The 24,410-nt window shown below is 44.2% G+C and overlaps 1 protein-coding gene across 2 annotated transcripts in view; it reads right to left on the bottom strand.

Annotated features, from left to right (window-relative positions):
- LOC112116002 (MOB kinase activator 3B) overlaps positions 1–23,849 on the bottom strand; it is a 161,474-nt gene extending 137,625 nt beyond the window's left edge. The window contains exon 1 of one of the 2 annotated variants that reach the window (XM_024213263.2): positions 23,785–23,849. The gene's annotated coding sequence lies outside the window, so the exon portion shown is untranslated. Of the gene's footprint in view, positions 1–3,365; positions 3,433–23,784 lie in introns of those variants that run through there. The other variant, XM_024213262.3, reaches the window with a different exon arrangement.
- Between the last annotated feature and the right edge of the window lie 561 nt (positions 23,850–24,410).

The raw sequence follows: 24,410 nt of genomic DNA on the forward strand, positions 1-24,410 counted from the left end.
GGTATTTTTGTGAGGAAAAGTTATACATCTGGATTATTCACTATTAACATTTAGACCATTCTGTATCAGGTCAATAATGACAAACATTAATTTAATTATTTTGTTATTTCAAAGAGATCCATGAGATGGAGCAGATGGACTGCAACTTTCTCAGTATTTAGTGTTTGCTAAATATATCTGCTTATATTCATTCCGATATGTCACACACCTCATTAGGACTTGCCTACCTTCACTTGTTTGTGAACACAACAAAACAAGTTAATAAAAGGTTTTACTTTTTTTTTTAAATCTACTACAGTAGAGAGTTTTCAGAGTAGCAGCCGTGTTAGTCTGTATCCGCAAAAAGAACAGGAGTACTTGTGGCACCTTAGAGACTAACAAATTTATTCGAGCATAAGCTTTCGTGGGCTACAGCCCACTTCTTCGGATGCATAGAATGGAACATATATTGAGGAGATATATATACACATACAGTAGAGAGTGACATCTTTTAAGGCAAGAGGGGACCATTATGACCAGCTAGTCTAACCTCCTGCTTTAACCAGTCCATAGAATTTCACTCACTGATTCCGGCATTAAAACCAATAACTTGTGGTTGAGCTAGAGCAAATCTTTTAGAAAGGCATCCAATCCTCAATTTAAAACTTTTAGGTGATGGAGAATCCACTACCTCTCTAAGTAAATTATTCCAATAGTTAATTCCAGCCCCCCGTTAAAAATGTGCACCTTATTTCTAGTCTGAATTTCAGTTTCTAGCCATTGGATCTTGTTATTCCTTTGTCTGTTAGATTAAAGTCCTCTGCTACCAGGAGGACAAGTACTACCCCGCACTATAATTATGCTGGTGATTTTTACCAAGGTGTGACTAGGCTAGAGATATATCTTAGAACTATTTGAAACATTCTGTTTATTGCTCCCCTTGGCCTGCTTTCATAATCCTGGGCTAAAATGACCCACGCTGTACACCGAAATGTAAAGGACACTTCCCAACACCAGCTAATTCTTTATGCCCCACTCAGAGGAAAAGCAGGTGGTCACCAGGGTTGGGCAGCTGTGAATTGCAGTCAGGACTTCACAGGAGCCATGCCAGCAGAGGCTGCTCCTCGCATGGCAGCTGTCCTACTCCTCTCCCGACCTAGCACTGGCCACTTCTGCTGGCTCCTTGCACTGCACAGCACCTACACCGGCAGTCTCACTTCAGTAGCTCTGTGCCTGGGGCTCCATTAATAGTAATAGACGCTACTACAGGCTTAGTTATTAACCACAGCAGTTAAAGGGAACAACAGCACCTTTGTTCAAGTGTCATTTAAAAGTGGGTAAAATTATCTTAAAATTCAAGAACCAACTTAAGAAGCATTTGTGAATTATGAAAAAAATTGAGAAATTGAAATGTTTGTAGAGTGCTTTTCACAATGGAGCCCTGATCTTGGGTGCTACCCAAATACAAATAATCATTATCTGATTAGGAAAGTTTTCCGGTTGGTTTATAATCAAAACTGATGATTGAACCTGCTCTCTGCATTGGGCCATAGATTAAATGCTGATTATTCATCTCTCAGCTACTGATCCAGACTCCAAAAAGCCTGCGCATCTGGCTCATCACACTAAGATTCATAAGGAAGATTTTAAATCCCTCATTCCATCACTCAGTAAAAATCATTCTTCTTGAGAGAGAGATCATTTAAAACATCTCTCGGAGAAGGAGTCTGTCTCCAAATGAGTAAGACTTGGCAGGTTGTCTGTACTAAGCTGAAGCAGTAAACTCAGCCCTGGTAGTAAGTATTGTGCAACTTCAAGATGTAAGGAGTTGTGCCTGAAAGCTGCCAAGGAGGGGTGACAAGTAGGTCACAAATCCCCAGGCTTTGGCTTTGGGACTCCCTTCCCCTTAGTCGGTGTCAGCACAAAAGCATCAGAGCAGCTATACTAGGAGCTCACTCATTTGAGACTCCGGCCTTGCAATTTCAGAGCAATCCATAGAGAGAGGGCTGGGAGAAAACCACCAACCAGTGTTAAGCACGGAGGGGGGGAAAACCTGATCACTTTGCTAGCTATCCTCCTCCTGGCTCCCTTATTCCACTGTCTTCCTGTAAATCCTCTCCTGGAGTGGAACCAGACACTCCCCTTTGCACATGGCTGGAACAACAGGATCAGATGCACACACTTGTTGACTGTTTTTATTTTCAACTTCATTCGCTTTCAGAGGCATCGATCAAAACCACACGAGCAATGTACCCAGTTGATTCCCCAACCCCCCATCTCCTGAAGGCAGTAAAGTGGCAGCCACTTCCCCTAAGGGAAGCCAAGCAAACTCCCACAGGCGCTGAAGAAAGGAGTCATGATCATTCACCAGCACAAAAGACCTGCCCTTCTGAGCAGCACAGCAAGCAAAAAAATCCCATGGCATCCAAGGAGCAGGAAAACACGCCTTGCCACCGGCTTATCGCCCTCCATATAATTTACTATTATACCTGCCTTGGGTTCCAACAACAGACAATGAGTTATTTCGCTGTTGCTATTTCAAACCTCCCAATCTCCATCGCAGCCTCTACACAGTTTGATTCAAACAATAGGCAAACAAAAGCCCATTCATTGTTTGGTTCTGGTGGGTATCCCCCCCCCCCCCCCTTTTTTTTTTTACTACGAATGCCAGAGACTTTAAAGGACAACCAGGACCCTACTTGCTTGGATAGAGGTAAAGATGTGCCGTGTAATAGTTTCGTTAGTTTAGGTTGCTGGAGAGAAGGAAAAACATCAAAGGAAACGAGCAAAGCGATTTAAAAAAAAAATTCTCTTTCGCTGCATTGAAGAGGGAGGGGCTGCGAATCCAGATGTTTGACAGTTGTTGCCCAGCGGCGGGAGCAGCCTTCCTTGTCACCCCCTACCCCCCCACCCCAAGAGAAATCAGGATTTAGCTGGAATGAAGAGGGGGGGCGGAGAAGTCTCTTTAAATACAGGGTGGGGCTAAAGAAATCAAGTGAAATCTCCACGTTACTTTCCTCTTTTACACACAAGAAAAACTCCCCCCCCCCCCCCCGCCCCCCCCCCCCCCCCCCCCGCGCCGTCAGCAGGACCAGAAGCCAGTCCGTCTATGACTGACCCCACTTCGGCAGCAGGCGGCGTGTATCGCCCCCCCCCGCGGGAACAGCACAGCCGCGGGGCGCACGGCGAGGAGCCGGGCTTTTCCAGCAAGCGCGTTTCGTCCATCGCGCAGCAGGGCCGTTTCGGGAGGGAAGTTAGGACGGAGGAGAGGGACTAGGAGCCGTACAGACTGGAAACCCCATTGCACGCTCGGCAGAACGACCCCCTCTTTTGTCAACTTCTGCCACATTGTTGCACAGCCATTCGGGGAGGGGGGGGGGAGTTACCTTCAAGCCCCGAGCCCCGCTGCCTCCTCTCTCGCTCCAAGGCTTCTTCCTCGTGGGGTGCAGAGAGCCGGGCTGCCGCCCACGCGCCGCGCCCGCCCCCGGGAAAGCCCCGCATGCACCGAGCCGCGAGCTCAACACCCGCCCGGGACCTGTGCGCCCGCCCGCGCGCCCGGCGCTGCGGCGCGTGGGACGGGCAGACACCCCCTGGCGGTCACCGCGGGGCGCTGCAGCCCCTGCACATACCCCTCTAGGGACCTGTTCACCCTCCTGGCTCAAACCAGGGGGCCAGCGAGTCCAGCTGCTTCAGGGAAAGACAGCCCCGGAGGCAGGTAGGGGAGCACCTGACTCACCAGAGAACCTGAATTAGCAGAACCGTGTCAGCGGAGGGATCATAGACTCAGAGGACAGACCCAGACCCACAGCAACCCCCTGGCTGCCTCCCTCTCATCTAGCGTGACCAGATAGCAAGTGTGAAAAATCGGGACAGGAGATGGGGGTAATAGGCACCTGTATAAGAAAAAGCCCCAACTATCAGGACTGTCCCTATAAAATCAGGACAGCTGGACAACCTACTCTCATCTCACATACACCCCTCGTCCTTACAGTGCAGGAGATTTACAGGGAGGAGGATTGAGCCTCCTTGATCAAGGTGAGACCCCAGTAATCTCAAATGCAAGACTGGCTATTTTGCACACACAGCTCCCCAGTACTTGCGCTCCTAACCACGCAGGCATAGGTGTAATCCCCCAACCTGGTTGCTGACCAACAGAGTCTTTCTCCTTTCCACAATAATTTCATTAATCTAGAGCAGGGGTCGGCAACGTTTGGCACGCGGCTCACCAGGGTAAGCACCCTGGCGGGCTGGGCCAGTTTTATTTATCTGCTGACGCAGCAGCTTTGGCTTATCGCGGCCCCCACTGGCCGCGGTTCGCCATCCCGGGCCAATGGGGGCGGCGGGAAGCAGCATGGGCGAGCAATCTGCTGGCCGCGGCTTCTCGCCACCCCCATTGACCCGGGATGGCGAACCGCAGCCAGTGGGGGCCGCGATCAGCCGAACCTGCCGCGTCAGCAGGTAAATAAAACTGGCCTGGCCCGGCCCGCCAGGGTGCTTACCCTGGCGAGCCGCGTGCCAACGTTGCCGACCCCTGATCTAGAGTTACAGCCTATCAGGTTTCTTTTACAACTTGTTTCGTTTTACTTCCCCCACCCCCCCTTCCTCCTAGCACAAAGAACCACCCACACTGGGGCATGCAGGGAAGGACTTTTGACATGGAACAAAACATTTTCTACTTGGTATCCCACTACTCAACTGCAAAACAAGCAAGGTCAGATTTTTTTTTTTAAACCTTTGTAATCATTAACAAGGCTTACTAAGAAATTTAGCTGCAGGGGATGGCTTAGGTAGCAAACACATGACTTCTTTGAAACTGTAATTAAAGATGTAACAGGCAGCAGAAAACCTCTAACCATGAAAGTGTGTAAAGGGCCACTGTCAAAGGCCAGGTCTACACTAACCCCCTAATTCGAACTAAGGTACGCAACTTCAGCTACATGAATAACGTAGCTGAAGTTCAAAGTACCTTAGTTCGAACTTACCTCGGTCCACACGCGGCAGGCAGGCTCCCCCGTCGACTCCGCGGTACTCCTCTCGTCTAGCTGGAGTACCGCAGTCGACGGCGAGCACTTCCTGGTTCGACTTATCGCGTCCAGACAAGACGCGATAAGTAGAACCCAGAAGTTTGATCGCTCGCCGCCGAACTACTGGGTAAGTGTAGACATACCCAAAGAGACCAAGCTTTGGGCTCGCTTACACACACAAATTGTACTATTTTAACCATATTAGAACAACCTCCTCTACCGTGGATGCTTTTATACCAGTATAAAAGTGCTCCAACCACACTAGCTTATTCCTATAAATCTTATTTCAGTTCTATTTGACTCAAATTAAAACAAGTGTTTCATTTCAAATCATTTTGTTGGAAACAAAAACCTGGAAAATTTCATACTGTATAGAAAATGGGTTTCAAAAAGCCATTTTTTGTTAAAAACAGCCTCTTCAACCAGCTCTGACCTTGCAGAATTGGGCCCGTAGCACTCTTGGAAGGTGTTAGAGTGACTGCCATTGGAACTGAAATGCCTTATTTATCCACAGAACAAATACAGCACAGGCAGGAGCAGGCAAGCATCCCTAACTGTTCCTCTGGGGCACCTTATTTCCCCACTTGGGAGAAATCATTACTAGGAGAGAGAGAGAAAGTCCAGTTGCTATCGCCATTCAGGCCTTGGTTTCCCTGCTAAAGCAACCATCAATAGAACTAATGGTTATTGTAGTTTTAGTATTGGGACACTGGTCCATTAGAAACCGTGCTGAGACCATTAATTGCTATCCTGTAGGTGTCCAAATAGATGTTAATGGTAAAAACTTAATCTCCACCAGCATTATCCTGGTTTAAACCACTAATTTAGGCACCTTTGAAAATGTTAGCTATAGAGACTGTGTCTCTCATCATCAATCTCTTGATTCAATCAGCACCTTCTTTTACTCTGGTTATTATATTCCCAGTTCATACAAGGTGTCATCTCTCCATGTCAACTGCCACTAAAGCCAATAGGTGTGCATGTAGCAAGTTGCCTAATCAAGTTCATTAATCAATAAAATAGAAATCGTGCATGCACAAAAGTTACAAGCTAAGAGTTTACTAGAGTTGTTTTGTTTTTGAGAGAACTATTTCCTCAAGTATTTGAAGACAGACAAAGGTTTAAGGAATTATTGGGATACACCTATGCCAGAAGTCACCTGTATATTGGCTCGCCCAAAATACAGCATTAGAAAAAATCAGATCCTAGAGTGGTTTTCAACAATCATCATAAAAAAAATGGAACCACCTACTCAGGCACTTGCATATTACCCATGTTATCCAAAGCAAGTTCAAGAACCTTGTCACCTAGACACAACGATGTAGGATGATCTAAAAATGCATCAGGTTAGATTGATAGATAAAAACAATCTTGAAAACCATGTTATGATCTGAAGATTTGCTAGGGCAGATGGGGCCTTTGAACACAACATTGTCCACTTTGTACTTCACAGTCATTAAACTATATCAAGAAACTGATATCAGTAAGTTATTTTTGGTATCAAACTGGAGCCCAGAGAACAGAGACTGTAGACACAGTTCTTCTCCAGCTTCAATCCATGACCACTTTGTTCTTGTGGTAGTAATCACAAACAGCTGCTAATGGTGAGCATCTCTCCATTCACTTCACACTCTTTCAAAGTGTCTTACAACACTTCAAGGAGATCTCACTTTCTGAGGTAGAAGGAGTAGATGTATCATAGCTTTCTACTGACTGGAATAGACCTGCAGATCTTACCTGCTCTGATTTAACAATGCCCTGGTCTGGCTGGGCTACTAGAGCTGCTCCTTTAGCTCATGCAAGAGAGGCCAGAGTCACAGATCAGAAGTGTAAAGTTCATTTACTTCTGTGAAGTTACATCAGGGATTGCTGTATTATATTCCCTGTTCTGTATGTATGGGGTTAGCTATGATATGTGTCTATGGTCCAGGGTGTGGGTGTCTCTATCTCTCTCCACCTTAAAATTGCATTTTAAAATACGGAGCTGAAATGATTGATTGGAATCTCATATTGGGGTTTTGTCAATAGTAGTACATGGGGAAACAGAATGTCATTCACGGCAGCATTGAATCAATGGAAATCACTGTTCAGTTTCCAATGGGGAAAGGTGCTGCAAGTAATTCCTCCTTTGAAAACAAAATTCTGAGTTTGCTTTTTCTCCAGCTGTCTCCAGTAAATGGCACATCCTGATATGGGAAGGGACTGTGTTAAGTTTGCAGTGAAAGATAATTTTGCAAGATGTGCTAATGATCCTCCCTTGCTCAGGCTGATAGTCTCAGTACCACCACAAAGACATAGAACACCATCACCACCACAAGGATAGCCATGTTTTGTCATGCAGTTCCTTACCCATCACTTGAGGTGCCAAATTAGGGGTGCAAGTCTAGGCAAACACGATGTTCTTCCAGACTCCGCACTCTCCAGTCTGCCCAGGCAGCAACACATCACGGAACGCTGGGAAACCAAACCTGTGATGGGCCGTACTGACACAGAGCCATTTCCAGCTGGCCATGTGACCCATTGTAGGCATGATCCAGAGCCAACAGAAGTCACTGGAAAGACTCGCATTGACTTCAATGGATTTGGGATCAAGGTCCAAGACTGGCTTCCTTTGATACTATACCCTGTAGTGAAGGACAGGGAAAGGGGTGTTTCTCGGGCTATACATTTGGAGAATGAAACCTACGATTGGGGAGCATAAGGCAAAGTCTAGTTACAGATAAGCAAAATTGAAAGGAGCTCATTTTAGTCTAATGACAGAACTTAGTGAGTTCAGCTAGTCTTGTGCTGGGTGGAAGGACATTTTCAGCTAGCTCTCTTTGAGCCATATTGTCATGTTCGTTTATTATATCCCATTAGTATCTGTTACTATAAATAACTGGCTGAGGAATAACAACCACCCACAGTCCAATATCCCAAGCACACCTATTGTACTCGGTAGGCTAAAGAAGGAATGTGCTTTTGACTTGAGTTGGTGACACTATGGCAATCTAATCTAAGAAGCCTCAGAAACAATGGCTAAACTACAGAGTAGAAAAATCATGCTCATGCATCTTGTAACCTCTGCTGTAGCAAAATTGGGTTCTATTAGCCTTTGACCCACCACTGTGGACAGGGCCCAACGAATTTGTGATCTAACCTAGGTACAGGAGGCTAGGGCATGGTTCTAATGCCTCATCTTGCAGCAAATCCATGCTTTAGCCATAACCAAGTTTTAAAAAAAAAAAACACCTTACCTTAATTTTAAAATCTTGACACTTGCTTATGTACCTAAAATTGCACATACTTGGACGGTCTTTTAAAAAAATGGACTTAGGCCCAGTTTACACAAAGATTATAAATTGATTTAGTTAAATTGGGATAAACCTCTTTGTGAACCCTGTAAGTCCCAATTTTTTCAGATCTATGGAAGAGTCTTGTGGTGTGCCAAGCCCTAAATGCTTCACATAGAATTAAAAAAGAAGAAGGAGAAAAAAAAAAAGATACATGTATACATAAAATCTCATCTGGGGTGCTCCTAATGTGTCTGATTGTCTCTTAATATAAATAGTTTGTATTTAAAAAAACAAATGGCACACTCCTCAAGCAAACCCTACAATGAAATTAACAGAATTTGCAAATAATCTCACTTGGTCTGACCTGGTTTAGATTCACAATGTTAGCAGCTGTTGGCCTAATGTCCTTATGTCACTAGCTAGGCTTCTGCGCCTGTGTCTAACTCACACACTGGGCCTCACTGGGATCTCACCACAGGGTAAATCAGGAGCAATTCCACATAAATCAACAGCGTTGCCTATGCCACTATAAGTGAAAGCATGTTTGGCTCCATTGATTGCTTCATCTTTGCTTTGGGTAATGCAGGCATTCCTCCCTTACCTCTTTGTACCACTAGGGATAGTATTAATGAAGTGATGCATGTCAAAAAAAAAAAAACACCCCAAAATAGAAGGGACATTGCTAATTGCAGTGTCCCTAGCAATGGAGAAGAGACGGGGCTTGAGAGTAGTTAGCACAAGGGGAGTCTGCTGGACATACACAGACCCAGTAGCACCCAGGACCACAGCCAACACAGAGCCTGTCTAAATCCTGGCCCAGATGAGCTGTGCACAGAATGGATTGCTGACTACACTAGACAATTTAATCCTCATTTTTACAGCACTTAATACCAAATTGTTTAAAGAACAGCAGGAAATACTCTCTTGATTTGAAAGACCACATTATGGCTGCTCGGCAGAGCTGTGCTGGGAAAGGAGAGGTCACAGGGATGCCTTCCCCGCTGTGCCTTGGAGCACATATGCCAAAGGCAACCATAATTTGGATATCAAAGGTGGGGGAAGGTCAACCAGTACTGGCAGCACCACTCCACAGCCCAGAGGGGTGTGAGAGGTGGCGAGGGCTCCTCCATCAGTTTGCAGTTCCAGGGCAGCGTCCAAGTGACACCTACAGAATAGGTATATCAAATGCTGCAGGTAAGCATGCTCCCTCATCACAGGAAGCTTCATGGGCTTGATTCTGTTTTTGCTCAAGAATTAGCCAAGATAGAAGACTGCCACCTTGGAATGATGCCCCCTGTATCTAGACTCTCTCTGGTATTTCTAATGCCTCTGTCACCTTGGTAGCTAAGTGCCGATATTGCCAACCTCAAGCATTCAAGAATCATGAGATAGGCCCCCCTCTCTCCCCAAATCATGAGGTTATCTTAAAAATTAGATTTTGGGGCATCTTTTTCTTTGGTTTCTCTAGGTCATATTTGCTTCATGTTTTCAAACATTTCTCGGTAGCTAGGAGGGCCAGAAACTTACCTTTTTACAAGTAAAAGCAGAGATTCTTGTGCAACGTCTTCCATTCCTCAGCTGGGGTTTTAAGAAAAACACCAACTATCACAGGACTCAGAGTTGGCAATGCTGCAACCCCTTATCCTGGAGCTTCCCTCCCATCAATCCCATCCAATAGCTATTTTTTAAAATAGCCACTTGATCACCAAAGTGGTTCTGGAAAACAGCCATTTTTGCAGTGGTGTGAACATGCCTGGCGGAAGGCTGGTTGACGCTGAAACACCATCTCTGGGCCCAGTGCTGCTTCCAGTCAACGGCCACCAGGTGCTAACAACTTTTGGTCTCTCCTGATCTGGGCTGAGCTATGGTGGTTGTTTCCTAACAAGATGCTGTGGCAGTGGCACATGTAATTCGGGTCATTATTCATTAAGTCCAACATAACACCCTAGTAATTGAGTATCTGCATTTAGGTTCTTGAAGGATGTGGTATTTGTAGTCAGGTTCCCAGATATCCAGCGGTTGCCATACATAGCTGCTTCACTTCCCCACCAGAGCAGGAAGCACTGCTACCTCCTACGCCTAGGTTCCCACTACCAGCTCCTCCCCGCTGCCACCAGACATTTTCTGAGTGTGAACCTGTCTCTCCTTCCCCACCCCCACCAGGCCCAATGACACCTCAGTGTCATGGTTGTATTTCTTCATGCCCCTCCTATCAGTTCCAAGCCTCATACGCACAAAGGAAAGGGCTTCCCCTCTCCCATCTGTCCCAGTCACCCCTCTCATTTCTCCCATTAATCCACATCCTTGTCCTCCTGTTTCCTCTCTGGTAGCCGCTCTCCTGTCCCTCCCATTTTTTCCTTTCCTTTCCTTTCCTGGCTACTCTCACCACCACCTCCACTTTGGGGAAAAGCAGTTCACATCTCTCCCTCCCCAGTTTTTTCAGGGGAAGGAAATGGTGATCCTCAGCCCAGGAGAATGAGCCCATCAATCTCCTTCAATCAGCCCCTCCAAACGGACAGCTACAGGTAAAGGAGTAGGGGAGAGGTTATTCAGCCAAAAGAAACCTTTTTTTGTGGAGGGGAGACCCTTATTGCTCCTTTCCTGCTCCCTTTATTTATGTTTTTCCTTGGCTGTGTTAAGTCTAATTTAGGCCCAGATCCTTTTTTGTATCTCTTGAGTAGACTTTGTGTCTATGCAGAGTCCCATTGAAGACAGGGGGACAGGAACAGGGGTAGACCATAGCGGATCCTTCCTGTTGCGGGGATGGAGTCTTCAATGGTAAGTTCCTTGGAGCCGGGATCGTCACCTTGTCTACAAGAAGTGACCTGGGCACCTATGAAGCTTTACAAGTAATAGCAGCCCTGCCCTGGATCTGCCTGAATGACTTCAATATCCTATGAAATGGGTCAAGCATTCCAATGGTTGTTGGAGGTTGTTGTTTTGGGTTTGTTTGGTTTTTGGTACAGAAAACTTAATTTTGTACCTGTACCGTTACCTTTCATTTAATAGTTATACAAAACAGTATTTGTAACTCTCTTATATTCTTGTAGCAACATAACTTTCAGTGTTTCTAAAATCATGTAGGTTTGCAGAAAAAAAAGTGACAGAATGTCATGTTATTTATGGTAAAAACATGAGCAATCTTAAGGATTACGTTTTATGTAGTTCAGTCTAGCAAAGAGTCAGGTTACTATCTTTGATATCACAAAGTCCATTCTTAACAAGGAAGTCAATGATGCTTTTCACAAATGACATTTCTGTTCTGTGGAGCTGGCATTTACATTTCCTTTCATCACCAATGGTTACTGGATCAAGACTGTAATGTATTATTTGTTTAGTGTCAACCCTAAGTTCTGTACAGCACCAAACAAAGTAAGGCAGAGTCTCTGCCCCAAGACGATTACACTAGAAGATCCTGCGGAGCTCAACTCAACATAATAGTCCTTATTCTCACAAACAGTCCCCTTGAGATTTTCTTAAACATGAATGAGACTCCACAGAGTTGCAGCCTAGGTGATTACAGTAGCACTTGGGGTATGCCTACACTGCAAAACAAAAACACAACGAATTCAAAACACGACAGGAAAAAAAAAGCAGCACATTGCGGCAGCAAGTCTCAGAGCCTGGTTCTACCGACTCAGGCTTGAGCTATGGTGCTGAAAATTGCTATGTAGACTCGGACAGAATGTCTACATGGCTATTTTTAGCACTATAGCGTGACCCCATGATCCCAAATATGTAGACCTGGGCTTTGAGACTCTCTGCCACGGGTTTATTTTTGCAGTGTAAACACATCCTTAGAGGCATCAACTTAGAACAGGGCCCCACGGTGACAGGCACTGTACACACACACAATGAGAGACATTCTCTGCTCTGAAGAGCTTACAATCTAAATAGGCAACAAAGCGTAGGGGAAAGGGTACATTATCACTCCCATTTAACAAATAGGAAACTGACCCAGATTAAGCAACTTGGCCAAGTTGCACAGGAAATCCATGGCACATCTGGGAATGGAATCCAGCTCTCTCGAGTCCCACTCCAGGGCCTCAACCCCCCTTCTCTGCATTATGACAAAGTCTTAATAAAAAGACAGTTTTACAAAAATAATTAAAAATAGAAAGGGCCTGATCTCTCCTAAGATGACAGTTACACTTCGTATTTTGTTATTTGTACTGTAAATATACCTAGCATATTTTTGGGTGCCATAAAAATAATAATCACTAAACAGTTTCGATACGCTATAATTTTCAGGGGAAACAACCAAGCGCAGGTATCTAAACTTTCTTTTAAAGGCATACTGATTTGTTAAAAAATAGATCAAACCTTTAAACTATTAACGTTATTGCAGCAGTAAATTCTGCTCTCAGTCACACTAAAGAATTACCCCCGTTTCTTCTCTCATAGCAATGTAAATTAGAGGTCACTCCCTGGAAATCAATAGTGTTATACCAGTGTAAGACTAGTACAAGTGAGTGGAGTGAGTGGCATTTTTAAATCCAGATTTCTGTTGGGGTGACGGGGAGCAGAATCTGCCTCTCTTGTTTACATCTTGATTTAATTTGATTTTTTTTTTTAAATGTAAAAAAAGATTCTAAAATTTGGACAACTTCCATCTTACTTACAGTGGTGACAACCAATAGCCACGCTGGTGATGTGGAAGGCAGTTTATCCTAGCTTTGTCATTCTTATCACATCCTTCCAGAGCATCTAATACTGCCTAGCAGAAGCTTTGACCAGCTCCTTAGTCATGGCTGCCTCTCCAATCAGAGCTCACTGAACACAAATTTGTTGCGAGTAAGGATGTAAGAAGGGAAATGGAAGATGAGAGAATTATGAATAAATTATACATAATTGAACTGCCCTGCCATAGTTTTCTTAGAACTACAGTCTTCATGTTGTTGTTAGCCAGAGATTATGATGATCCTATAAAAAGCCTATTTTCTAGTTCAGTGGCTCAGAAAGACAGTTTTTCTCTCTACTGATTCCCCAGATAATTACAAGCTGCCTGTCGAGCGGTTCATTACCATCAGCTGGCTGGTATTTAGCAACAGCTTCAGTGGCCCCTCCATGGTGTGTGATGCAGTTGGAGCGTGTTTCATTGCACCTTTGTCACAGGGTAGCCTGCCTTTATTCTAGGGTTCATATGCTTTTCTCAATGACAGATCCTGGGCTGTAAATTGGGTGAAGGGAAAAAACAACCCTAACTGAATTGATATTGGACCATCAATGCTAACTTACAGTTAGGATACTCTGATCAAGTTTGTTGTTGTTGACACTAGAACACCCATTTTTATGGCTTGTGTACTGTAGCCAAACTAGAAAAGCAACTAAACAACATCCAAGGACCCACTCTGCTCTTAACTACACTACTGTTAGTAAGAAGTAACTCCACTGAAATTACATGGGTGTAAAAGCAGATGCTGCAACAACTACTTACGGTACCAAATGTGCTCATTTCAGTTATCTTATCTTACCTCCCTCAACACCTGGCCGTCTCTCCACCTTGTGTGTCTAGGCCCCCTTCTCCAGCCACTACAAACACTAATTAATTACATTTGAGGAAGTAAGCAGAACAGTGACTGCAAGGGAAAGGCTAGTGTGTGACTGATTTAATAGTATTCTTCCTTCCCTACATTTTGTGGAGAAAATGACTTTTGTTACTATACTAGGAAAAGCTCCCTAGAAACCCTGCTGTGAACCTGTAATCAGTCTTTTGGTTTAGGATAATACCTAAAGGGGCACCTAAATTCTGTCATCAAACACACTGGGCCAAATTTTTGCTCTCCGTTACACTAGCATAAATCTAGAGCAACTCCACGGTCAGCAGATTGTCCAATGAGAATAGAATGAGAGGAGAATTCAGTGGCCTTTGTCCATTTGGACTTATGATATTGTTTGTTTTCACTGGGTTGGGAAGACAAACAGTGAAATCACCACCTTACTGTTTCCTCTAAATCAAGCACCGCTCAAGACCATCTCTCTCGAGTAAGAGCAATGTGCGCACACCACTTTATGACACAGAACTTTTTTCTCCTCTCATAATGCATAGGTCTCTGTAAAGCTATTTCAAACCAATGTATGGGCCAAAAGGCCCCATATCCTTATTGCGTTATAGTTAACAAAGTTTTCTTTCCTTTTATTTGTGCTATCTGGAGAGCCAGCTGAATTTCTGTTAGGCATTTAAACCGCAGCCACTTATTCTGAGTAGCACATGCAAGACACAAAAGCCCATTGACAAAAGCCAACGTTCTTCAGCCATGGGACTGTTTAAATAAGTGTGATCATCAACAAACAATTGTCAGTGCAATTCTAAAAATGTCTTATTGGAACCAAGTGGCAAAATTCTCCATCCCACGACTGGGATTAATTTTACAGCAACCCATCACAAGGGCGGCGTGGCAGATCTGCAGAGCACACAGTGATTCTGAATCTTTAAAAACCACAGTTATAAAGGGGGAAGGATCCCCTCCACAGTAGTCAGAGAAACTGTCCTCGAACCCTGAGTAAGCAGGCAGAATATACTCACACTGCATATAGTCCAAACTTGTCCCCTTCCTGGAGTTTGACATCAGCTTAAAGCTTTTTCCCCGCATGTGGGAGTTCCTTGGGCCTCTTCAGATCTAGTTCTGTAGATCCCTTTGCTCCAGCTTGATCCTCCAGCACCTTTCAACTCCTCACAAGCTAGTAAGATCCTCCCACTATCCTGAATCAGCACTAATTACTCTGCCTCTAACACAAGGTCCTAACACCTGCACTAAGGGCTGGAACCTCACAGATGCAGAGAAAAGTGGCTTAGCAGAGGAGCCTGCATTACCATGCAAGGTCCTAAAAACTGCCCCTTTGTGACCCTTGCTGTGGATGGGGAGTTTATGAAATATTTCCATGACTGGCAGCGTATCATCATACAAAGACCTGAACACCCAGCATCTCTAACTCAGTTGTTATGCTGACATCCAGTTTTGAGCCCTGAAAACATATAAACACACACATGCTGGTTTAGTGAAAAAAGATTCAGCATTTTTAAAGAATATTATATAAATTCATGCTATTCATGAAAAGAATCAACTACTTTTTTCTGAATCCACCTTTACTGAAGATCATTTTGGTAGATGCAAAAAGGCCTATAGAAAACTAGAAAACACTATGAACCAAATTCATCCATGTTGTACCTCAATGGAGTTCTCTAACACACCACTTGCATGCACAGAGTATACAAAAAATCTACACAATCTCTTGGATCTAAGTAATACTGTATTTAGAACATACTCAATGTGAGCACACATAATTTTATCCAAACACACACTCACTGCAGCTATTCTTGCCAGCAAGTTAAAGAAGTATGGGCTGGATGAATGGACTATAAGGTGGATAGAAAGCTGGCTAGATCATCGGGCTCAACGGGTAGTGATCAATGGCTCCATGTCTAGTTGGCAGCCGGTATTTAGTGGAGTTCCCCAAGGGTTGGTCCTGGGGCTGGTTTTGTTCAATATCTTCATGGATGGCGTGGATTGCACCCTCAGCAAGTTTGCAGATGACATTAAACTGAGAGGAGTGGTAGATATGCTGGAGGGTAGGGATAGGATACAGAGGGACCTAGACAAATTAGAGGATTGGGCCAAAAAAAATCTGATGAGGTTCAACAAGGACAAGTGCAGAGTCCTGCACTTAGGACGGAAGAATCCCATGCACTGCTACAGACTAGGGACCGAGTGGCTAGGCAGCAGTTCTGCAGAAAAGGACCTACGGGTTACAGTGGACGAGAAGCTGGATATGAGTCAACAGTGTGCCCTTGTTGCCAAGAAGGCTAACGGCATTTTGGGCTGTATAAGTAGGAGCATTGCCAGCAGATCGAGGGATGTGATCATTCCCCTCTATTCGGCACTGGTGAGGCCTCATCTGGAGTACTGTGTCCAGTTTTGGGCCCCACCCTACAAGAAGGATGTGGAAAAAATTGGAAAGAGTCCAGCAGAGGGCAACTAAAATGATTGGGGGGGCTGGAGCACATGTCTTATGAGGAGAGGCTGAGGGAACTGGGATTATTTAGTCTGTGGAAGAGAAGAATGAGGGGGGATTTGATAGCTGCTTTCAACTACCTGAAAGGGGGTTCCAAAGAGGATAGATCTAGACTGTTCTTAGTGGTATCAGATGACAGAACAAGGAGCAATGGTCTCAAGTTGCAGTGGGGGAGGTCTAGGTTGGATATTAGGAAAAACTTTTTCACTAGGAGGGTGGTGAAGCACTGGAATGGGTTACCTAGGGAGATGGTGGAATCTCCTTCCTTAGAGGTTTTTAAGATCAGGCTTGACAAAGCCCTGGCTGGGATGATTTAGTTGGGGATTGGTCCTGCTTTGAGCAGGGGGTTGGACTAGATGACCTCCTGAGGTCCCTTCCAACCCTGATATTCTATGATTCTATAAAATATACACACACATTTTCGTTTGCACTTTATGTTATTTATTGAGTGGTAATGCCATTCTCTGCACTGTACAGAATATGGAGTAAGACACAGTCCCTGCCCCCAAAGAGCTTGCATAGGTGTATTCATATTGCTTCAGATGCAGACCTGTCTACATTTAGAATCATAGAATATCAGGGTTGGAAGGGACCTCAGGAGGTCATCTAGTCCCACCCCCTGCTCAAAGCAGGACCAATCCCCAACTAAATCATCCCGGCCAGGGCTTTGTCAAGCTGGGCCTTAAAAACCTCTAAGGATGAAGATTCCACCATCTCCCTAGGTAACCCATTCCAGTGCTTCACCACCCTCCGAGTGAAGTAGTGTTTCCTAATATCCAACCTAAACCTCCCCCACTGCAACTTCAGGCTATTGCTCCTCGTTCTGAGATCTATCCAGTCTCCTCAAAATCAGACCCCTACCATCTACTCTCCTTGGGGCTACATCTTGAGACCTTTCAGAAGCTGAAGTGAGTTTGGAATCCCGCAGGCCACTTATTACATGGAGCTTTATGTTGGGAGCACATTACTCTGATCCTCAGACAGCTGCTCTGGCTGCCTGTGGGCTTCTGGGGAGACTTCAAGGCCTTTAAAGCTCTAAATGGTCTGGGTTGTTTTATCGTCGGCAGAGGCAATCAAGCTGGTGCAGCCTCTGCATAGAAGAGGAGAAGCAGGTGGCCAGGGTCTTGACTCTCAAATATGTTTCATCCCCATGGCCACCACAACTCAGATTTTTTCAGCCTTTCAGACACGCGGCAAAGTTAATCTTTTAAATCTGGCATTTGAGAGAGGGCTGGGCAGAAGGTTGGATGGGGTGAGTTGTTAACAGAGTATAATTAATTTGTGGGGCTGGAATGGATTATGATTGTATGGACAGCTGGTAGTGGATTTAAGTGACAGTTATACAGTTTTTTAAAATTAGGGTTGTCAGTTTCAGCGATTGGCAGTTGTGGTCAGAGCTTGGGACGTGGTTTCTAGTACTTATGTCTTAGAAACTGAAATAGACAATAACTAAAATATGTTCTGAAAAAACTTTTCTTTGTGTTCAAGAAAACCAGAAGGTTACAGTTTCAACCAGCCAGATCTGAAATGGTAGAGCAGAGACCTGAGAAGCAGGGGCAGCTCAGCTTTTGGGGAACCTGAGCTATTCCCCCATTTAAAAAAAAAATTAAAAAAAAGAGAGAGAGAGAGAAGAGTTAAAATAAATGTACCTTCCTTCCAGTCCCATGTGCCACTTGTAGCCCTCAATGTAACATATCCATCTTTCATGTGGGGAAGCTACCCTGCAATCCAAGAATGCATAGCCTACATCCCACAAGGAGTTACCAACTCAGCTGTAGTGGGAGGTGCCCAAGCTGCACTGAATACCTGGCAGCCAGAGCAGAGGACTGGCGTTATAAACTAAGGACCATTCCTGTGAGGTGCTACAGTCTCAACTTCAGTGGAGGCTGATGAGGCTCAGCAGAATGACAGAGATGCTCAGCACCGCACGTTCTTAGAATATCAGGAGCTAGGGTTGTTCCAGTTTTCCACTGTCACCTGCTGAAACACTTGGAGTCGGATACCAGGGCACACAGATTTTCCCTGTAAGTGCTCCCTGTTTTACTGAATGCATGGATAGGAACACCCAGAACGCACAACCAGCCTTTTATTCTTTAAACACACAAGCACTGAGTCCTACCATTTTTGCAAGGACATTTTCACGTTAGCCAGTTGAAGAAAAAAGTCCCGTTCTGCCTTCAGGTGCACACGCATGGCTCCCACTGAAAGTAAGTGAGCCACAATTAGGGCAGCAGGTTTACAGTTTGCAAGGTGACTGTCACTTGATCGAAGAGTGTCAAGACCTCACCTGAGTATTGATAGCTAGGATCTGACATTCTCAATCTGCCTCCCTGAACTCGCTCGTTCCAGAGCAGAGGACTTTTAAAAACTGTTATATTACTGAGGTAAAAATAGCTCTGCGGGAATCCACTGCAAAGTCAAGTTTGTGATTCGATATAGTTATTCCGTAACGAGCAAGTAGCAGTGCAACTCTTTGAACTCCCTAAAATACATGAAGGACAAACTGATACATCACAAGAGATTATACCGTGTGTTCCAACTGGCGAAATATCAAACATGAATGATTAATGTGAACGATACAGTAGCTAGCTTAGTCATTCCAAAGCCTAATTCACTGATACTTTGTGCTTGTATTGTTGGTTTGAAAAGTATCCTTTCTTTTCAAATTGTAGGGGGATGGAAGGACGCAAGCATGATTGGGGCTTATCTACCCATAGAAGTTGCACCGGTTTAACTTAAATCTGTTTTTAAACCAATTTAGTTAAATCAGTGCTAAACCCTGTATCATCATTTTAATTTTGTTTTAAGAGTGACTTGTACTTATGAATATTACATCTTAGTGTAAACCTGTTCCTAATCAATTTCAGCTGAACCACTTTAAGCCAGGCATATATGTATTTATGGGTGCCCATACAGCCTTTTGCACCAGTTTAACTAGATTGATTTTAATTCCCACTTGGTGCAACTTTGCATGTAGATAAGCCTGAAGTCCTTTTGTATATCGATTATGATCCTATGTAGCCAAGGAGCTAAAAAAATAATATATATTTAACCCGAATGTTACTATGCTTGAATGTTACGGTCCAATTCTGATCTCACTTTCACCAGTGTAATTTGGAGTATTACTCCACTGAAGTCAATGAGTCAGATTCTGATATCAGTTTCACTGGTGTATTTCTGGAGTAACTCAAATGATGCCAAGTCTTTTTCCTTTCTGAGATTTTAAATGGTCATTTAAAAAAAAAATCCCGATCTCAGGTGAAAGCAGAGCTGGAGAAGTCTGAGCTCTAGGGCATGGTTTAGAAAGATCAAGTGAAAAGGGAGTCCTCTTGGAAAGCCACCAAGAAAGGAACATAGGACACAGCACTGGAAAGGTCATCAAGGCTAGGTCCCTGCAAACGCAGGCAACCCGCTCTCATAGATATTATACATATATTTCCATATCTATGAAAGAAAAGAACAATTTAAGCATTTCCTTCTTTGTGTGTGTGGGGGGGGGGGGGGGGGGGGGGGAGACGGGTAAGTAACAGCCTATGTAAGGAGCTGAAACCGGAATATTGGGCTCATTCTTACCTTTTGTTCCCCCTGTCCATTTAGGTAGTCCCTTGTTCTGCACTGTGACTGTAAACTGTTTGGAACTGAGTCTGTCTCTTTGTTAGTCTGTACAGTGCCTAGCACAACAGGGCTAGGACTTCCAGGTACTGCTCCAATACAAATAATAATGAGTAGGGGCAATGGAGGAGTATGGTGTGATAGACAGACACTGTTCTGATTATCAGCTTGTCCCTGCAAAGTGCTGAGTGCTTCCTTCTAGCTACTGAGCTCCCTCTACTCCCACTGAGGTCAATGGGAATTGGGGGCCTTTTCCTAGCAGGACTGGGCCCTGTGTGCATCTCTGAGTGAGATGGCAAATACATTCTGCTGCATTCTTGATTTTAATTTTTGATCTTTAAGCACCTGTCTTATTCAGCAGGGATTGTCCATGCAGCCTAAACGACCTTCAGATAAGCAGTACAGTGCACTGTATTGCTCTACCTGGCGTACCTGACTGCATCTCATACAGCTTCACTTTCACATTGTGCAGGAAAGGGAAAGACTAAAGAAGGAAACCTAGCTTGCAAATGTAGTGTCTTTTTACACCTTGCACTAGAGACCTCCTTTCCCATTGTCCTGTCATCACTGATTGTAGAGTACCTGTAAAGTAAAAGTGAGAATGTTGCTACATGTATTTACCTCCTAGACACAACCCAGACACAAATAGGGCCCAGTTCCATTAGGTATTGTGATCCCTCAACGCCAAGTAACTTCAGTGGGAGTCAAGCGAGCTCATTATTTAGAATGAGGCGTGCAACATGATGATGATAAAACATTCTCAGATAGTAGTCTCCAAATCTCTCTACGTATTATAGATGTCTGTATTTCCAATCACACTGATGTATACTGATATGAACTGCGTAAAACCTTTGTTCTAACTGATGTGTGAATCAGGGCCGCCCAGAGGATTCAGGGGCAATACTATATAATACTATATTCTCGGGAGGCCCGGGGCAAATTGCCCCACTTGCCCCCTCCCTCTGGGCGGCCTGATGTGAATGTGCCCTTCTCTTAAAATAGTTGGAAGAAACTAGCGGGGTGTGTGTGAGTGAGAGTGTGTATGAGAGAGATATCTACTGGGTATTGTAACTAGGTGTGTGCGGATATGAGAAAACACACAAAAAGTGAGAAGAGACAAAAACAGAGAGACTACACAGGCAAAAAAGCCAAACAGTAGCCTCTGAGTACAGTATGAATTGGGAAAAAAAGCTAGAGATAAAGCTTTTGCGTCTGTTGGGTAAAGAGGGTTGGGGCAGTAAGCTAAAAAACCACTCCTTTTGTTCTGAGTTCCTCCTGCATTCAGAGAAGCAGAACTTTGTATATTTCTTGTAAATAAATAAGAGTACATCAAAGAATAGCAGCCTCCATCAATTCTACTTCCAACTGGAACATTCCCAGGGCCCCGAAATTTGACTGGCTCCTTGGGTTGAAAAGGAACAAAAACGTTAATTCCAAATTCTTCCTTGTCTTCCCCACAACCTGAAGCAAATACTCACCAGCAGCTACACACCACATCACCACAGAAACACTAACCCAGGAACCAATCCCTGTAACAAATCCCATTGCCTACTCTGTCCCCATATCTACTCTAGCGACACCATCAGAGGACCCAACCACATGACCCACACTCATTCACCTGCACATCTATTAATGTGATATATGCCATCATGTGCCAGCAATGCCCCTCTGCCATGTACATTGGCCAAATCGGACAGTCTCTACATAAAAGAATAAATGGACACAAATCAGACATCAGGAATGGTAACATCCAAAAGCCAGTAAGAGCACACTTCAGTCTCCCTGGACATTCACTAACAGATTTAAAAGTAGCCATCCTTCAACAAAAAAACTTCAAAAACAGACTTCAAAGAGAAAGTGCAGAGCTACAATTCATTTGCAAATTTAACACCATTAATTAGGGCTTGAATAGGGACTGGGAGTGGCTGGCTCACTACAAAAGCAATTTTCCCTCTCTTGGTATTGACATCTCCTCCTCAATTATTGGGAGTGGTCTTGACTCCCATACAGGTGCCCAAGCCTATCAGGTTATCATTTGGACTCCAGTTGGGCACTTAAGAGGCAGCTTTTTTAAGGCATTCTGTCTGTGGAGCCACTCGACCCAGGATATCTTGACCCGAGTAAGTCTATCCATTCAACAGCTAGCTAGATTCCCATATTGGTTTTCATCATTGGTATCCAAGCACCTTCCAAGTAAAAAGACATAGCAAAGAATAATATCCATTGACCAGAGGCAGACACCAGAAACCTGCCTATGAACTGCGTTTCCTTCTCATATTCAGAACTATAATAAAGAAAGAACAAATGAGATCTACACAGGCTGTAGTTTGTGTTATTTTTCATCAAAGAAAACATTCCAAGTACATTTGCAGGCATGCGTCACTATATAAAATCATTTTCACATGCATTAAATAATTTTCATAAATTATACAAATTATCTTGTTCCATCAGGAATGATTTGGGCAAACCTGCTCTATGATCACTTTTTCTAATCTAGTGCCAAAACTACAGTGAACTTCACAAATCAGAAATGGGCACAGAAGCAACATGTCTATCATGCAATAACACGACATTTCAATGCTAGAACAAGTCAGTCAGGTTATCACAACTGTAATATTCTTACCTAAAGTCAAGTGGCACTCAGAAAAAAAACACAAACGTTCCTTCCAGTCGAATCCTTACAACTCAATGATCCCTGAGCAGGCTATACCAAGGACAAATGCATCAGCACTAACATGAAATGGCTTTTGGAAAGTAATTTTTTTTTTAAATCCAGGCAGCTGAAGTATCACTCCAAATGGCAATCTCCAAAACTGAATTCCACTGTATATTTTTACACACCGATCTCTTGACTGGTACTTGTTTTACAAATACTTTGGAGATATCACATTGAGCCTCAAATCTGTTTCCAAGTGTCCTACTGAAAAACAGCACTATGGCAACTTCCCAACAATGCAATTAACGTGTAACATGCTGCTTAGTTTTTGTGTTAAATGCTTTGCTAGGAAATAAAATGCAACTAATTATGGACACCAAAAGGAGGAGGGAGAAACTGAATATTTAAAAACACACAACTGATGCTACATATGGGGTGGTCCAAGTTTGAACTCTGAACGTGCTGCTTGTTCCAGGGCTGGGTGCATTGTAAAGGCAGCACACTGCTCTCCTTGCGGCGTGGGGTGGGTGGGAAGAGGAAGATAGCCTCATGTTGCTTTCTGATGCCCTCCCTCACCCTGGCTGACTCAGGAGCAGCATTAACCCGTAGGACTCGGGCCCTCTGTGTTATGCACCTGTATGCTGTTTTCAGTACCTCTACACCTCTCTCACACCTCCTAATGGAAGCATCCTTCATATTCCCTTCTTTCCCTTCCCAGTAACAGGACGAGACCCCTCCATCATACCTACACCTCCTGGCCTCCCACTGAACATTCCTCTGTAGTGAGAGAAAGTAATTTCACTCTCAGAGATTTCAGCATATAGAACAACACCACTTTTAATCCAACCGCTGCCTGCTTTTTGATCGTGGGAGTAAATCAGAGTCAGCAGCCAGTTAGGCACCCAGTGTTGATTCTGAACTCAAACATTGGGGCCAAATTCTCTGGTGGAGTAGGTGGGCTCTACTGACTTTAATGGCATTTTGTACACTAACCCTTACAGAGAATGAAATTCTTGTTTTTTGTGGTTCATTATTTCTTTGGCACAAATTTGCTCCTTCCTCTTTCTATATTGTTTGGCCAACTGTGCGTTATTGAATGGCCAGCCCACTGAAATACACACTGACTGTGGCTGTGCAAACCCAGCTGTTTCTTAAAATGCGTTTAGGAGTTACTCACATTCACATAATCAATGGTGATGATGTCTGACTGAGCCCCTTTACTCACTCATTCTGCAGCGTCGGCCAAACCCTGGGAGCTTGAGCAGTAGCCTGAGGCGATGTCCCCAAGATGCCTGCCTGTGATGTTTCTTTTTCAGCCACTGAATGTCTGGGTGCTGGTCCCTGTAAAACAAGGCACACAGGACTGGAACTTGAGCTGGGTGGAAGCCCATGTGTGTCTATATGGTTGGTTTCTTTTATACATTCATCCTATTTAAGTTGGACTGCTCCTCCTGCCCACAGCTTTGCTAGCCTTCTCCTCAATCAAAAGAGGGGGGGAAAGGTTTTCCATAACTGTTTTTAACTTATGTTTCCAACTCTGTCTCTACCCTCTACTATCCTGCTCTCTCTAAGGCAGCTTTTTTAGCATTCATCATAGGGACCCACAGAGAGCTCTCCCAGCTGAGGATCCATTCAGTTAAATTTGAACAGTCCACTTACTACAAAGCTATAGGACATGCTGCTTCCTCCTTTGGCTCTACTAATATGTTCTTGTAGGTTTTTGTCCCCATCTACTGGCTGGTCTACATAAAAAAAATGTAGGAGACTATTGCTGGCTCCAGCTAACAAAAGTAAGCATATAATGAAGGGTTAAAACAAGGGTCAGCAACCTTTCAGAAGTGGTGTGCTGAG

Source organism: Terrapene carolina, unplaced genomic scaffold (assembly GCF_002925995.2).
Source record: "Terrapene carolina triunguis isolate 2854851 unplaced genomic scaffold, T_m_triunguis-2.0 Scaffold35022, whole genome shotgun sequence".
In the NCBI taxonomy this organism is placed as follows: Eukaryota; Metazoa; Chordata; order Testudines; family Emydidae; genus Terrapene; species Terrapene triunguis.